Raw genomic sequence first — 14,743 nt, forward strand, 5'->3', positions numbered from 1 at the left:
ATAGTGTCCCAAATCTTGATGGCGTGCTTGCAGAGAGATCGTGCATTGAGCTGGAGCCAGTGGAGATGGTCTGGGTGGTCATGGTAGGCGTGGTGGTGGTTGCCAATTGTGCTAGAGCGATGGTGTTGCAGGAGAAGAGGCTATGCTGGCAGGTGAAAGGTCCTACCATGGATTGGCTAGAGGTCAAGCAGCAGTGTCATTGCTGAGTTCTGGGTCCAGGGTTTGGAGCTCGGTGGTGGTGTATCTTTGAGTGGTGGTGGGCCATGGTTCCTGGGGCTTGGTGTAGTTCAGGTGCAGATAGGTGCAGATGGGCTTGCCTTTGGCATACCAACGGCACCCTCAATGTGTGCATCTGCACTGCAGCCTCAATAGGAAGGCTTGGGAGGTGAGGGGGGCTAGCAGGAGGTGGAAGGGCACAGAGCAGGAAAAAAACAACAGGAGCAGAGAAAAAACAGAGAGCAACGAAAAATGAAAACCAGCAGAATACATTGCAGCAACCTAAATAACAGAGAGTTTTAAAGAAATTGGGGATGATGGCTGTCGCAGATACCAGAGCAAGCAGCAGGGAAAGCAGCACACTGGCCCAAGGGGTTGAGGAGCTGCTCACAGAAGCAACATATGTCCCAGCTAGATCTTGATTCGGGCAAGATGGCAGGTCCAAGTGGGCCCTTCCCAACATTGAAGCCTCACCTTACCAACCAGGACCGTGACCGGCCAGAGGACAAGAGAGATACTGAGTCCCTTACTTCTGATGATGCCGTCTATGGTCTTAGAGATCTAGGGATTGGCATCTTTCTGGAGTGGCTACTAAAAAGCTAAGGAGAGAACATAGCAAACCGTCTGATGACCAGGGTCAGCACGCAGACTTGTTTGACCCTGAAGATAATAGACATCCCTGCTCCTTGGAGTAAAGCCTTAGCTTGAAGTGGCGCTCTATCTGAGGCAACGGCTTAGACAACCTCTGGGGAAGGAGGTGTGGAACTGCTTACAAGCGGAATGCCCCAGGCCATCTATTGACGGTAAGTGGGTGCCAACCCCGAGTTGGTTGCCACCATTGTTACTTTCTTGTGAAAATTAATTAAGGACCCCAAGAGGGGTATTGATCATTCCTGATGAGCTTGTCAGGACAAGCCATTGCATCTTGAGATGGCAATGGATGCTCATCCAGCTGCCCCTTCTCCAATAGTCCCCAGGGTGTCCAGGGCTTGAAGGAAACCGACTGGACTGACCAAAGGGGTTTTACCCCCTTCTTCCCTTCCCGGAACAAATATGAGCGAAGCCACTCAGGATGAGGTTCCGGTAGAGGCTACCAGAATGTTACAGGTGAGAGTCTGATTTTCTTCCCTTGCAAAACTAGGGGGCAGGACGGCAGAAAGCATACACAACTGGAGAGAAATCTCAACAGATGGTCAAGTCAGTCAGTCAATTCACTTTATTCGATACGTATTTTATAAGATCACAAAAGTATAGATAAGCACAGTAAAACCAGCCATCCATATTCAAAAAATGTTAAATCAATTAAAAAACATCCATTAAAAGAATTCAATACAATTGCGATTACAAAAGCGGTCAGTAAAATCCAACTGATAAAAACAAGGATTACAGTTCATTCTTGGGTGTTATACAATCACCTGGTCTTCCATGATAGAATTAAAAAAAAGACGCCACAGAGTAACAACCTTGAGGATCGGGTAATGATTGTAAAAAATACATTCCTACATGGCATTGTTTAAAATTTTATTTACGCATCAGTGGCAATATAAATATTTGGCGGTGTTCCGTATCAAATTTGCAAAAGAAAAAGATGTGCAAATTTGATTGTGCGGAGACACAGTCACAAGGATAGAATGGTAAAGCATGTATAGAAAAAAATCCTGCTGGATTGGCCAACATACAAAGGATAAAATTCAATCGAAATCCAATTAAAAAGAATCTGTGACGTGAATTTGTCACAGTGAAAAGGTATGAGGATATCCCTTCCTGTACCATCGATCCCTCTAAATAAGATTTAACTGATACTTTTGTGTGGTTGATTTTCAATCTTTCGTTTGCGCTTTGTTTAAGGTCCTTCAGACTGCACAAGGGTTTCAAAAAGAGTTTTGGGGTTCCCTATGTCAGCCCAGAAGACGGACCCCATCATGTTTTCTTAACAAGATGATTACTCTAATAGATCAAGAGATCCAGGGCGTGAAAGCCAAAGGGGTGATAGAGGACTCTTTCCTATTCCCTCAGGGTTTCCTAAGCAACCTTTTTGCGGTCAACAAGAAGGACAAGGGAGTGAAACGAGTGATAAATTTAAATGAGTTGAAAGGTCAGCTGGTCTACAGACACTTCAAAATGGAGGGCATCCATCTGTTATGAGACACCCTCAGGCAAGGCGACTGGATGACCTGCTTGGATCGCAAAGAAGCCTACCTCTCAATCCCAATCTTTCCTCCCCACCGTTGTTTCCTCCAGTTCATATAGAAAGGACAAGTCTGGAAATTTAAAGTGTTCCCCTTTGGCATTTCTTTAGCCCCATTGTTTTTTCAAAACTCCTGAAACCGCTGATGGCCTGGCTTCGATCTCAGGGTTGCCGACTGATACTCTATCTTGACGACATCGTCATGATGTCAGAAACACAAAACATACTTCTGCTTCAGGCCCTAATGGCAATGTCCCTTCTGGAAGACTTGGGCTTTCTCATAAACATGGAGAAATCAGATCTGATCCCCAAGCAGCGCATAGAGTTTCTGGAGTTCACAAAAGACTACACTCCGCCACCTTGGAGCTTCTAAACAACAAGATCAATGCCATCAAGAGGGATCTGTGCAAGTTGATCTCGAGACAAACATTCTTCCTTTGGGCTATCGCCAGGATGTTGGGTCTATTGTCCTCATCAATACAAGCTTTTTTCCAGGTTTGCTTCACTACTGGACTTTGCAAAGCCTCAAGATGACCCACCTTCAGAAAGGGGTATCTTACACAAATGAAGTCCCCCTGACACAGGAGGCCAGGACAGAAATGTTATGGTGGTTGGACCACATGAAGGTGTGGAATGGCCGAGCCATCTTTGGGTCTACGTTGTATGTGGTCATCAAATCAGATGCCAGCCATTGGGGCTGGGGGGACCTAGCGAAGATATTTCCACAGGAGGACGATGGTCCCAAGAAGAGTTATCCATGCACATGAACTGTTTGGAACTCTTGGCAGGGTACTTTGTCATTCAGAGTTTGGCAAAGGGGAGGTTAGCCTGTTCAATCCTACTGAAGATGGACATGACGGCAGACCAGTATGTCAAAACGCTGGAAGGGGGCACCAGATCCCAGCTACTGACAGAGATTGTTAGGGATTTTAGGAACGATTGTCTGCAACAAGACATATAAGACACAGTGCTTCTCCTCCAGGGCCCAACCAATTCAGTAGTGGATTTGAATTCCTGAAAGATTACAGCAACTAGAATCTACACCAACATGGATTCCAACACCTGTGCCTCAAGTGGGGCACACCGATCAGGGACTTATTTGAGTCCAGAGAGAATGTGCAAGTACCGCTTTTCTTCAGCTGGAGGTCGGATCCAGTGGCGTAACAGGTGGACACCTGCCAACAGGACTGGAGAGGGCCTCAACTATGCTTTGCCCCCTTTGCAACGATAGCGAGAGTGGTGCCTCACATCAGGGATCATAAGGCAGAGATGATTCTAGTGATTCTGATATAGAGATTTCAGTGGTGGTTCCAGTTGCTTCTGGGACTTTCTTGCGACCATCCAGTATGGCGCCAATCCCATCCGCAGATCCTCCAGGGCCTCTGGGAGGGGACTTCATACATTGATCTTAACAACCTATTGTATTTGCTGGCATGGCACATTTCAGTCAGTGCTGTGACTTGCAAAGCATTTTACAGGAGGATTCATTGTTCCTTCAACAGTCCTGGGCATTGGGCACCCACAAGCAATACAGATCAGCTGCTTAAGCTGTTTGGTGTGGTTGGTGTCTGACAAGGCAAGTGGATCCTGTGGGGCCAGACATTGTCGAGCCCAGTTAGGGTCAGGAGGCAAGGAGGACTCAACTATTAATTTGTTCAGATCTGCAATTTTAACGGGCCACTGCCCAACCACAGATAATCTGGTATGATATCTTCCACTCATCTTCAGACTTTTGAGAGGTATCAGGTTGTCTGTTCCCCCTACTCCTTGGTACTCCAAGACAGAGGTCATCAATTTAGTGTTGCATCTGTTCAACAACTGGCATGACATCTCGGCTTGTCACAGAAACAACTGTTTGCCAAATTCACCATGTTGCTGCGTTTGATTTCTTGAAAAAGGGTCTCAGATGGGAGAGACTTGGACTTCTCAGGGTGTTCATTCAGCCCGTATGGATTTGTTTTCACCAGGTGCACTAAATGCAGCACGCTACTAGTACACTACACTGGTTTCCCAGACAATACTAAACCCTGCATTGTAAGGGTGCAGGAGTATGAGGATGTAAACAGAGCCCTCAGACATGGGTTGGGGGGGTCAATCATCCATGCCACAATTTTAGAAGGGGAAAGTGGGATTTTTTTTAAATAATCAGGAGAATGTATTTCTGCCATTAAATTCTATTGAGGCCTGAATTTTGTCTATTGTCATGTACTAGGACTAAATGGAAATAATGTTTTTTAACCTTACCTATCATGAGCAGGAAAAACCCGCTATGACAGGCAGAGAGGACTGTGACAAAAATGTTGTGCACTGCCCTGCAAGAGCAGGGTACTGGCAGTGCATATTCTGAGTCACAACATAGTATAGATCCCAGGCAAGACAATGTAGCTAGTATTGATTTAATCACATAATGAAACATCACAAATAATAAAGAATTTCTAGTGTATAGACAATGGAGAACATGTATATCTATTTTTGTTTTTCTTCAATAAAACAAACTATAACAATTTAAAATCAGTTAAAAAAAACGTCAAAAGGAGTTGACATCCTTATTTCTAAAAAGTGTGTTACTATATCAACATATATCTCATTTTACTAAATATATTGATACATTGGTATATATAGCTTACAATAAAAAAAAGAACACATTTGTGGCAGAGGCTAAGTCTTCAACACGCGTTTCGGCGCTTGTAACGCCTTCGTTAGGAATGCCACATTTGTGCACTGCCCTGCAGGAGCAGAGTACTGACAGTGCATACCCCGAGTCACACAAAACCAGTCCCTGTCTGCAGAACCCTGACGAGGAATCAGGTTTTTGCATACAGGAATCGCATACATGCCAACTTTTCAGAACAGCAAAGTGGGAGATTTTTTTTTTTTAACGGGAGAATGGGGCCTTGAATCGGGTTACTGTGATGTATGGGTTTTGGAAGTGTACTGCTGCAGGATCAGACGTTTGAAACGCAAATCCTTGTTTTTTCCTTACGTTTCCGAAGCATGGAGCGCAATGGCAGGCAGAGAGAGGGTGATGCAAGTGTTGTGCACTGGCCCGGCAGGTTGCTGGCAGTGCATATACCACCCCCCTCACCCCCCCCCCCCCCCCCCACCACCACCACCTGTGTGGCAGCCTGGGCTGCAACAGCTTCCCGGGCACACACACAGCCGCCCCCCAGTACTTCACAGGTCTTTAAAAGACCATTCACTTGTTAATGAGGCTTTGTTCGTTTTTCACCCCTTCTAGAGCCCCTGCATCGCCACTCTGACTATTGCTGGAAAAATTAGCACGTTACACAATACCAAGCACTGTCAGTTGAACCCCCCGAGGAATCGGGTTTTTGCTAGCAGGAATCAGGAGGCGGGAGACCAGCTTTGAAATCAGTAGTCTCCCGCCTGAATCAGGAGGGTTGGGAAGTCTGGAATTGGGAGGCGGGTGACTAGGCTTGAAATCTATAGTCTCCTTCCCGAATTGGAAGGGTTGGTATGCATGGTTGAATCAACTTCTCATTTCCCTCGCAAAGCTCCTAAGGTGGTTTCCTTCCCCACCCTAGGTAGATGGGTAAGATTGGTGATGCAGGAGGTAGAGATTTACACTTCTTTATTCTGTAGCCATTATACCAGGAGTGCGATGTCTTACAAAGCCATGTTCCTGGGGGCCAGACTTGAGGATATCTTCAAGGCAGCTGAATGGTCTTCAGATTCCACATTCAGGCAATTCTATTTCGAACTGATCTCAGAAATAGCCATGTTGGTGATAAGTTTTAAACTAGCATAATCTGAGCCTCCAGGTCTTTGACACAGAATGGAAAATGCCTATGTCCTCTATAGAACTGAAAGTTTCCTTTACAGTTGCCAGGAAATGTTTAATTTGCCCAGAATCACATGATGTTGAGCAGACACTGAGACTCAAACCGGGTTCCCTCATTCCCAAAGTTGGCAACTCTGGCCGTTACGCCACATCCTCTCCCCTTCCCAAAGTTGGCAACTCAGGCCGTTACGCCACATCCTCTCCCCTTAGCGTGTGGCATTTAGCAGGACGGCACCCAATGGAATATGTTAAGACGTTGTCATGTTTGAAAGCTCTTCGTAAATACCCACACTATACCCTGATTTGTCCCACAGCATGGCGCCAGGCGCGGCACAGTGAGACAGCTAAGTCAGCGCTCTAGTTCTTTCCAGGAAGCCTCTGCTACACTCGCTTCCCAGTGGCTGGAGCTACTACTTCCGGTTCATTATGTAGGGTAACTTCTGAGGCAGTTGGAGCGTTTACTTCCAGCATGGGCTTTTCACTTCCAAGCCGATTTCCGGTTCCATGGGGTGGTTGAGGGCGAACAACCACTTTTACTCCCGCCCCTATCCTGCCAATCAGTGCAGCCGTGCGTTCCGATTGGCTGTGCTGGCCTTCCGTCGTTGAGCGCCTGGCTGCGGGCTGTAGAGGGAGAGGAGGCCGGTGGAGTCACGCCTGGAGACGGGAGGTGAGGCCGGGGGGGCCCGCAGCGCTCCGGGGGTGGGGTGGAGGGCCTGCAGTAGCGCTGCGAAGCTGCACACTGACCGGTAGTACTCGCGGCGCACTGTAAATCAAACCCAGTACCGGGGGGGGCAAGGGGGGCTCGCTGGTCCGGGGTGGGGGGGCTGGTGAGGCTGGGGGGGGGCTGCCATGTCCGTAACACCCCCAGTCTTGGCGTAAACTTGGATCGAGGAGCCTTTTCTGGTGGGCGCGGCGGTACCACAGCCCCCCTCCAGCGCTGTTAGAGAAGCGTCACCCCTTCTTTATTTATTTATTTAATGCGTTTTTATATAGCGCGGACTTTACCCGAAGGCGTCAGAGGCTTCACAATAGAAACAGTAATGAAACGGGAGAAAATTACAAGTGAACACATTACAAAATCAAACATTAAATTACAGGAAGCAAAAGTGACAATTGTGAGCAAACAAAATACAAGAGGTAGCAAACGATATATTACAAGAGGGAAAAAAAGTGACGTGTATGTTACAAAAGCGTACAAAGTACAAATAGAGGTATACTACTGTACTAAATGGCAGACACTCAAACACAAGAACAAACGTTACATGAGGCAATGGTGGCACTTGTGCAAAAAGCAAACAAAGTACAAGAGGTAGCAAACGATACATTACAAAAGGGAAAGTGACGTGTGGTGACGCTCTAGTTGTTCTACTGGGCGTACACCCCGTGTACCGGAACCGGAGTGCGGCCATTTTGAGGTGCCGCAAGATACGAGCGACTACGGGTCTGACTCCCCGGCGCTCGGAAAGAATAAAGTAAATTTAAACCCACCGCAAGTGTCGGGAGTTATTAAATACATATAAAAAGCCACCATAACAATGGCGACAAGGACATGGGATGCTGCGGCTGCTTGCTGAGCAGCGCGCGCGACGCTGGACAGCCCACGCAGTTCCGATCGCGGCAACGGGGGGGGCGGCGAAGTGCCCCGAGAGGCAAGAGTTGCCCCGTGAGGCAAGATGCACCCCTCTCCAACCTACAAGCGCAGCAAACGTGCACAGGACCCCACGCCGGAGGAAGCACTCAAGCCTCCCAGCCACTGCTGGTAAGTGCCAGCCACCTCACTCCAGGACTGAAGTGCCAGGCACAGCTACATGTGTGAGCCACAGGGGATCTGAAAGCAGTGGGACCACTGCTGACACGGGGGGAAACCATCCGAGGAGGGGAAAGACTGCCCAAACAAGGTGTTCATGTGGTGGTGGAGGCAGAAGACAGAGCAAGATTAGAAGGCAGAGCAAGATTGCAGGGTTGCAGCCTGTCCCCGGAAGATCTCCACTACACGCATATATGAGTGGAAGGGGGGCCCCAAAGATCAGCCTTCAACGCTCCAAAGCGCAGCCCTTGACTCCCGAGGTGCCTCCCGACGAGAGGAAGGAAGTCCTGTCCCCGCACAAGAAGGCAGACTGGAAGAGAGGCAAGCCCCTGGAAGCCCACCAGGCGTCGTCGCGCAGCAGAACCCGGTCCAACGCAGAGAGAATGTGCAGGCAATCATCCTTCCTCACCAACTTAATCCCATTCTTACCTAAGAGGGGTGAACCAGCAATGCCATGGGAAGACTGGAAGCAGTACTTCCTCAACTACCTATCCGCCCTAGAAGAAGAAAGCAAAGGGGCATACTCAAGTTCCAGGAGGAAGAAAATACTTCTCCACAACCTAGGCCCAGAGGGATCAGAGTATACGACAACCTAGTGAAGAAAACCAGACTTCCTACGGACACAGATGAGTTTCAACATGCGATCGAGGATCTAGACGCGCACTACCGACCGGTAGTATGCATAGCCATAGACAGATGCAACTTTTTCCAGAGGAAACAAAGCGGTGGGGAATCGATCGAGTATGTAGCAGCACTGCAGAAACTAGCAGTGACTTGCAAATTTGGAACACTGCATGACAACCTGATCAGGGACCAGATCATAATTCATACTTCCAACACAGCCATCCAAGAGAAGTTGTGGGTTAACGGTGATGCTCCTCTCAAAGAAGTAGTGGCACTCGTAAAGAAGGCGGAACTATCGAAGAGGTGTGCGGTAGCAGCGAGGAAGGAGACAGTCAGCAAAACCGCGGTATGCAAAGTGTCAGAAGGGAACAGACCAGCAAAAACCCAGCAGGCTACACCGCCCAATGCAAGGTATCAGAAGAGATACCCTCAGAGAACAACGGGAACACAAAGACCGCAAGGGAAAAACAAGGAAAATTGTTACCGGTGTGGAAGCCAAACACATGCCAGCAACGACAAAGTCTGCCCCGCCTTCAGGGCCAAATACTCATTCTGTGGAATTATGGGACACTACGAAAAGGTGTGCAGGCGCAAGTTTAGGAGGACGGAGGTGAAGTACGTAGCCCAAGACTGCGAATAGGAGGAAGAAGAAACACCAGGAGAAGAAGAAGAGGGAGAAGAGAAGTCTTGTGTATAGACGACCAAGTCCTCGGAATAAACTGCGCGGGATCCAAGAAGCCGGTACTGCAAATGACGATCGGAGGAGTACAAATCAATATTGTGGCAGATTCAGGTTCCCCGTACACTATAGTTCAGCGAACTGTGTGGGAAAGAGACTGAACACAGGACAAAAGCAAGCTTAAGTCCTCCTGACATACGCCCAGTCACGTTCACAGGTGAACCTATACCCATGGAAGGGTATTGTCCTCTCACGTTCGAGTTCAAAGGGTGAACAGCGGACGGCAAGCTGTACGTCGCCGAGAAAGGACCTTCTGTTCTGGGGTGGATAGATCAAGGCGCCATAGGAATCCAACTTAACCCAGGAGGAGTCACCCAAGTCCTAATGACTGATACTGAACAAGAGTACCAAGAAGACACGTGGAAAAGAGAATACCCGGAAGTCTTCAAGGGAACCATAGGTCGGATGACCAAATTCACACACAAAATACGCTTAAAGGACGGGGCATGACCGGTAAGCCACAAGGTCCGCAACATTCCCTTCAGAAGCAGGGAGGCGGTGCAGATAGAACTACTACGCCTGGAAAGGAGCAGAATCATTGAAGCAATTGAGAGTGCCGAGTGGCTCCCACCTCTCGTCGTCGCTCAGAAACCCAACGGGTAGGTATGTCTGTGTGTGGACCTAAGGGAACTTAACAAGAACATATGGGTCGACAAGTTTCCGCTACCCCGGATAAACGAGATGCTATCTAAGACAAAAGGGATAAAGTGGTTCTCCACCGTGGATCTCTCATCGTCATACCCCCAAATTGCCCTACATCCTTCATGCATTCACTTATCATTCATAACACCGTTCTGATGTTATGAATTCCTTAGAATGCCGTTTGGATTAGCATCCGCCGCAGCGGTGTTTCAAAAACTCATGCATAGACTGTTCCAAAATGTAGGAGTGCAATTTTCCAAGACGATATCCTCATAATGGGAAAGTCAAAAAGCGACCACGACACAAAGCTACACTCCGTGTTAACCATTCTGGAGCAAAGCGGACTCACCACGGAGTGGGCAAAATGCAAGTTCGGTGTAGGTCTGTGACATACCTGAGGCATGAGATCAGTGAAAAGGGGATAGAACCGAAGAGAGCAAATGTGTCAGCCATCAAAGACGCACCCACACCCACGAAGGAGGATATTCGCTCGTTTTTAGGCATGGCGGAGTTCTACAGTAAATTCGTCACGCATTTTGCGTCCAAAACCCATCATCTGAGACAACTCTTGAAGGAAAGGAACACATTAAAACGGTCCAACGATGAGCAAACCGAGATTGACGCACTGAAACAAGACATTTGCAATGCCATACCCCTCAAAGGATTCGCCCAAGCTGCTTTGTCCATACTGACCACAGATGCCAGTGACAAGGGATTGGGGGCAGTGTTGATGCAGAGATCACAGGAGGGAGAAGTCACCACTGTCCGCTTCGCATCAAGGTCGTTAGCACCCAACGAAGAAAAGTTCAGCATGATAGAAAAGGAAATGCTGGCAACGATATGGGCCATGGAGCGATTCAGACAGTTTTTGTGGGGCTCCAGCTTCTTGCTCCGCACGGACCACAAACCGTTAGTGAAAGTCCCCACCTCCACTGGCCATGCACACACGATCCCCGCATAGCAAAAATGACCCTGAGGTTATTGGATTACGTATACGAAGTGGAATACATTCACAGAAACAGAAACAAAGTGGCTAATTTTTTAAATAGAGCGGCGGCTATGGAGCCGGCGGCAGACCAAGAGCCCTCAGGATGGGAAGGTTACATGGTGGCGTCAACACAAGACCACGAAACAGTAAACAGTGCTAGAGAATGGGAGGAGGCGTACACACAAGGCGAGGCTTTGAAGACTGTGAAGAGCTACGTGACACACGGTTGGCCGGACAAAAAACACCTAGACGGCCAGCTGAAACAATTCTGGGAAGTTCGAGAGGAACTGTCAATAGGAGACAATCCAGCGTTCTTACTAAGAGGAGACAAAGTGGTACCCCCACAGACCTTAGTGAAACACCTCTTAACTATTCTACATGAGGGACACCTCGGAATAATGAAGACCAAGTCCAGGGCAAAGCAAGCCTACTGGTGGCCTGCCATGGACAGTCAAGTGGAAAGACGTCAGGATGTGCGAACCGTGCAGCAGGGCGGACAAAACACAGGTCTTACTGCGGCCGCTACTGGGAAAGTTTGCATGTCCCTCTAGTCTATGGGAGCTGCTATTGGTGGACATTTTAGGCCCCATTCTGAATACCAACGGGGTGCCCAAAAATGCTATAGTACTGGTGGACAGGTATTCCAAATGGCCGGAAGTGGAAGTGTGTGAAGCTGCGGACACTGAAGCCGTGCTGTCCTTCCTAACATCCACATTCTTTAGAGAAGGGATCCCTAAAGTGATCACATGCGACAACGAACCGCAGTTCGTGTCCGCAAAATGGGATGCCTTCATGGTCCGCAACAGGATAGAAGTAAAACACACTCCAATCTACCACCCAGCAGGGAACGGATTGGCAGAGAGGTTTAATAGAGTGATAATGGGGTAAGTGCAAGCAGCGATAAGCGCGGGGCAAGATTGGGAGAAGGAGCTCCAAAGGATGTTATGGGCGTACCGCATTACCCTTGCCAGCACAGGATATAGCCCCTTCAGAATACTGCGAGGGTGAGACCCATTTACAAAGGACAATCTAGCATGGAAAAATCTAATTGTCCAAAGCAAGTGGTCCCCGGCAGTCGTGCGTCGGAATATTTAGAAGGCATTGGCCTTGTACGCAGAACAGTACAACAAACAACGGAATGTCAAGGAGGTGGCCCTAGAAAGGGGCGAGTGGGTGAGAGTGAAACAGGCGGTGTTGAAGAAGAAGGGAGACAGCAAGTTCACACCACCTCTGCAAATGATAGAGCCGTATGCCCGATCAGCTCTATTCAGTGATGGGGAAGGTGTGGTCGCAAGACAAAATGGCGAAGTGCAGCAAAATCATGAAGTGGGCAGTTCCAGACGAATGGAGTCCGCTCTCTTTGGAGGGAAGTGAAGAAACGGGTCCAGCGAAAGCAACGGAGACGGACACATCAGGGAGCCAAACCCATTGTTGGAGCAATGAAGACCAGCACCCTCAGGAGGAATGTGAAGAAGTTGGGAGAACCAACCCACCAACGCCACGGAGCCAGGGAGGCGGAGGACTAGGTAGAGGACAGCGAACAAAAGCAAACATAGGTGATGGAAGTACAGACAGGATTCAAGGAGCAAACTCCGGCCCGGTGCCAGTGAGAACAAAGTCGGGCAGAGTGATCAAGGCCCCCAAGAAATTCGAGGACTTTAGCATGGAGACCAAGTGAGATTGTTCCATTCACTATCCTTGTCCACATGTATATCAACTGGGACTGAGGTTGCGTAATTGTGAACAGTGTGGGTCTATTATGAGAGTGTTAAAGGGGGGAGATGTGTGGTGACGCTCTAGTTGTTCTACTGGGCGTACACCCCCCCCGTACCGGAACCGGCAGGCGGCCATTTTGAGGTGCCGCAAGATACGAGCAACTACGGGTCTGACTCCCCGGTGCTCGGAAAGAATAAAGTAAATTTAAACCCACCGCAAGTGTCGGGAGTTATTAAATACATATAAAAAGCCAGCATAACATGACGTGTGCATGTTACTAAGGAGTACACAATACAAGTAGAAGTATAATACTGCAATAAATGCCAGACTCTCAAACCACACGAACACACTGGGAAGGCACTTCTTATAGTCATGGAGAACAGAATTTCCTATAATGGAGGGTCTTCCTTCAGATAATAGAGACAGCGTGAATTAAATTTGAAGGTTCTTTGAAGGAGGAGAGCTTTGAGGTCAGTTTTGAAGGCCTGGGAGGAGGTGGTGGTCCGGAGCTGAGGCGGAAGTGAGTTCCAGATTCTCAATGCGTTGCCTGAAAAGGATTGGGCCATCGATCTTTCCTTCTTGAAAGTGGGAGGTTCAAGCAATACACTTTCCGCATTACATGATGGTCTAGAGCCTCCAGAGAGTTTCAGTTTATCCACCAGGTAGCGAGGAGAGGAAGAGTCCAAGGCTTTGTGGGTGATACAGGCAGTCTTGTAGATAGATCTTGCCTCTATGGGAAGCCAACAGAGGGAAGATAAAATGGGTGTGATGTGGTCGCTTCTTTTGGCCCCATATACGAAACGAGCTGCTGAATGGAGAACAGATTTAAGGGGGGGCAGGTAGGATTTTGGGAGGCCAGTAAGAAGAGAGTTGTAGTAGTCCAGTCTGGAGAGAACCAGCGATTGGACCAGGGTTTTAAGGTCTTGCTCCGGGAAGAAGCGACAAATCCCTCAAAGAAGGTGCAGTTGGTATCGAGCAGACTTTGCAGTGGAATTGATGCGAGAGAGAAGATTGAGTTTTTTGTCGAGTATGACACCAAGGGATTTTGCGCTTTCGACAATGATGGGTTTATTATTAAGTAGATTCATCTGATCTATCCATGATTGAACTGGGGGAGGAGAAAGTGAGGAGGAGGAATTCAGTTTTGGAGGGATTCAGAATCAGTTGATAAGTTAACATCCAGTTTTGAATGGAGTCGAGAGTACAGCTTAGGATGGAGAGATCCTGAGTGGAGGCCACCTTGAGGTAGATATGAGTGTTGTCCGCATAGTGATGATAGTGGATCCCAGATTTCCCAATGGTTCTAAATAGAGATTGAACAATGTGGGTGCAAGTATAGAGCCTTGAGGAACACCTTGACCTACCGCCAAAGGATATGAAAGACTGTTCGCTATTTTGATCATTTGGGATCTATCAGAGAGGAAGGAAGCAAACAGTGCCCTCCATGCCCATTCTCTGTTGAAGAGTGTTAAGGAGAGTGTTGTGATTGACAGTGTCAAAGGCTGCAGAAAGGTCAAGGAGAATTAGAAGACAAGACTCCCCCGAATCGAGTATCCGCAGCGCGTCATTAATCACTTGCAGCAGGGCTGTTTCAGTGCTGCAGTTTTGAATGAAGCCGTACTGGAAATTGTCAAGAAGATCATTGTCCTTGATATGACGAGAGAGTTGTTTTGCTACACATATTTCTGTGATTTTTGCAAGAAAAGGTAGGTTAGTGATGGGGCGGAAGTTGTTGAGGTTGTTTGCATCAGCAGTGGGTTTTTTAAGCAGAGGGGTGACCTGCCCAGTTTTGAAGGAAACAGGAAGGGAGCCTTGACAGAGGGAGAAGTTAACCAGAGTGGTCCAGTAGGAAAGAGAATGGGTATAGAAGTCAATGGCAATGGCACTGGGGGTGGGAGGCAAGAAAATGGTTGGAGGGCTTTGTTTTGAGGATGCATTTGAGGAGGGCATCTTCAGAGATGGGGTTCTAAGTACTGCCAAATGGCTAAGGATTTGCGCTCCTCTGGAGGGGGTAGGATGAA

The 14,743-nt window shown here is 48.2% G+C and overlaps 1 protein-coding gene across 1 annotated transcript in view; it reads left to right on the forward strand.

The window, feature by feature from the left end:
* The first annotated feature begins 6,742 nt into the window (after positions 1-6,742).
* PFDN6 (prefoldin subunit 6) overlaps positions 6,743-14,743 on the forward strand; it is a 46,601-nt gene continuing 38,600 nt past the window's right edge. Inside the window, exon 1 of the mRNA XM_078641621.1 lies at positions 6,743-6,873. The gene's annotated coding sequence lies outside the window, so the exon portion shown is untranslated. The remainder of the gene's footprint in view (positions 6,874-14,743) is intronic.

Source organism: Lissotriton helveticus, chromosome 5_1 (genome assembly GCF_964261635.1).
Source record: "Lissotriton helveticus chromosome 5_1, aLisHel1.1, whole genome shotgun sequence".
Taxonomy (NCBI): Eukaryota; Metazoa; Chordata; class Amphibia; order Caudata; family Salamandridae; genus Lissotriton; species Lissotriton helveticus.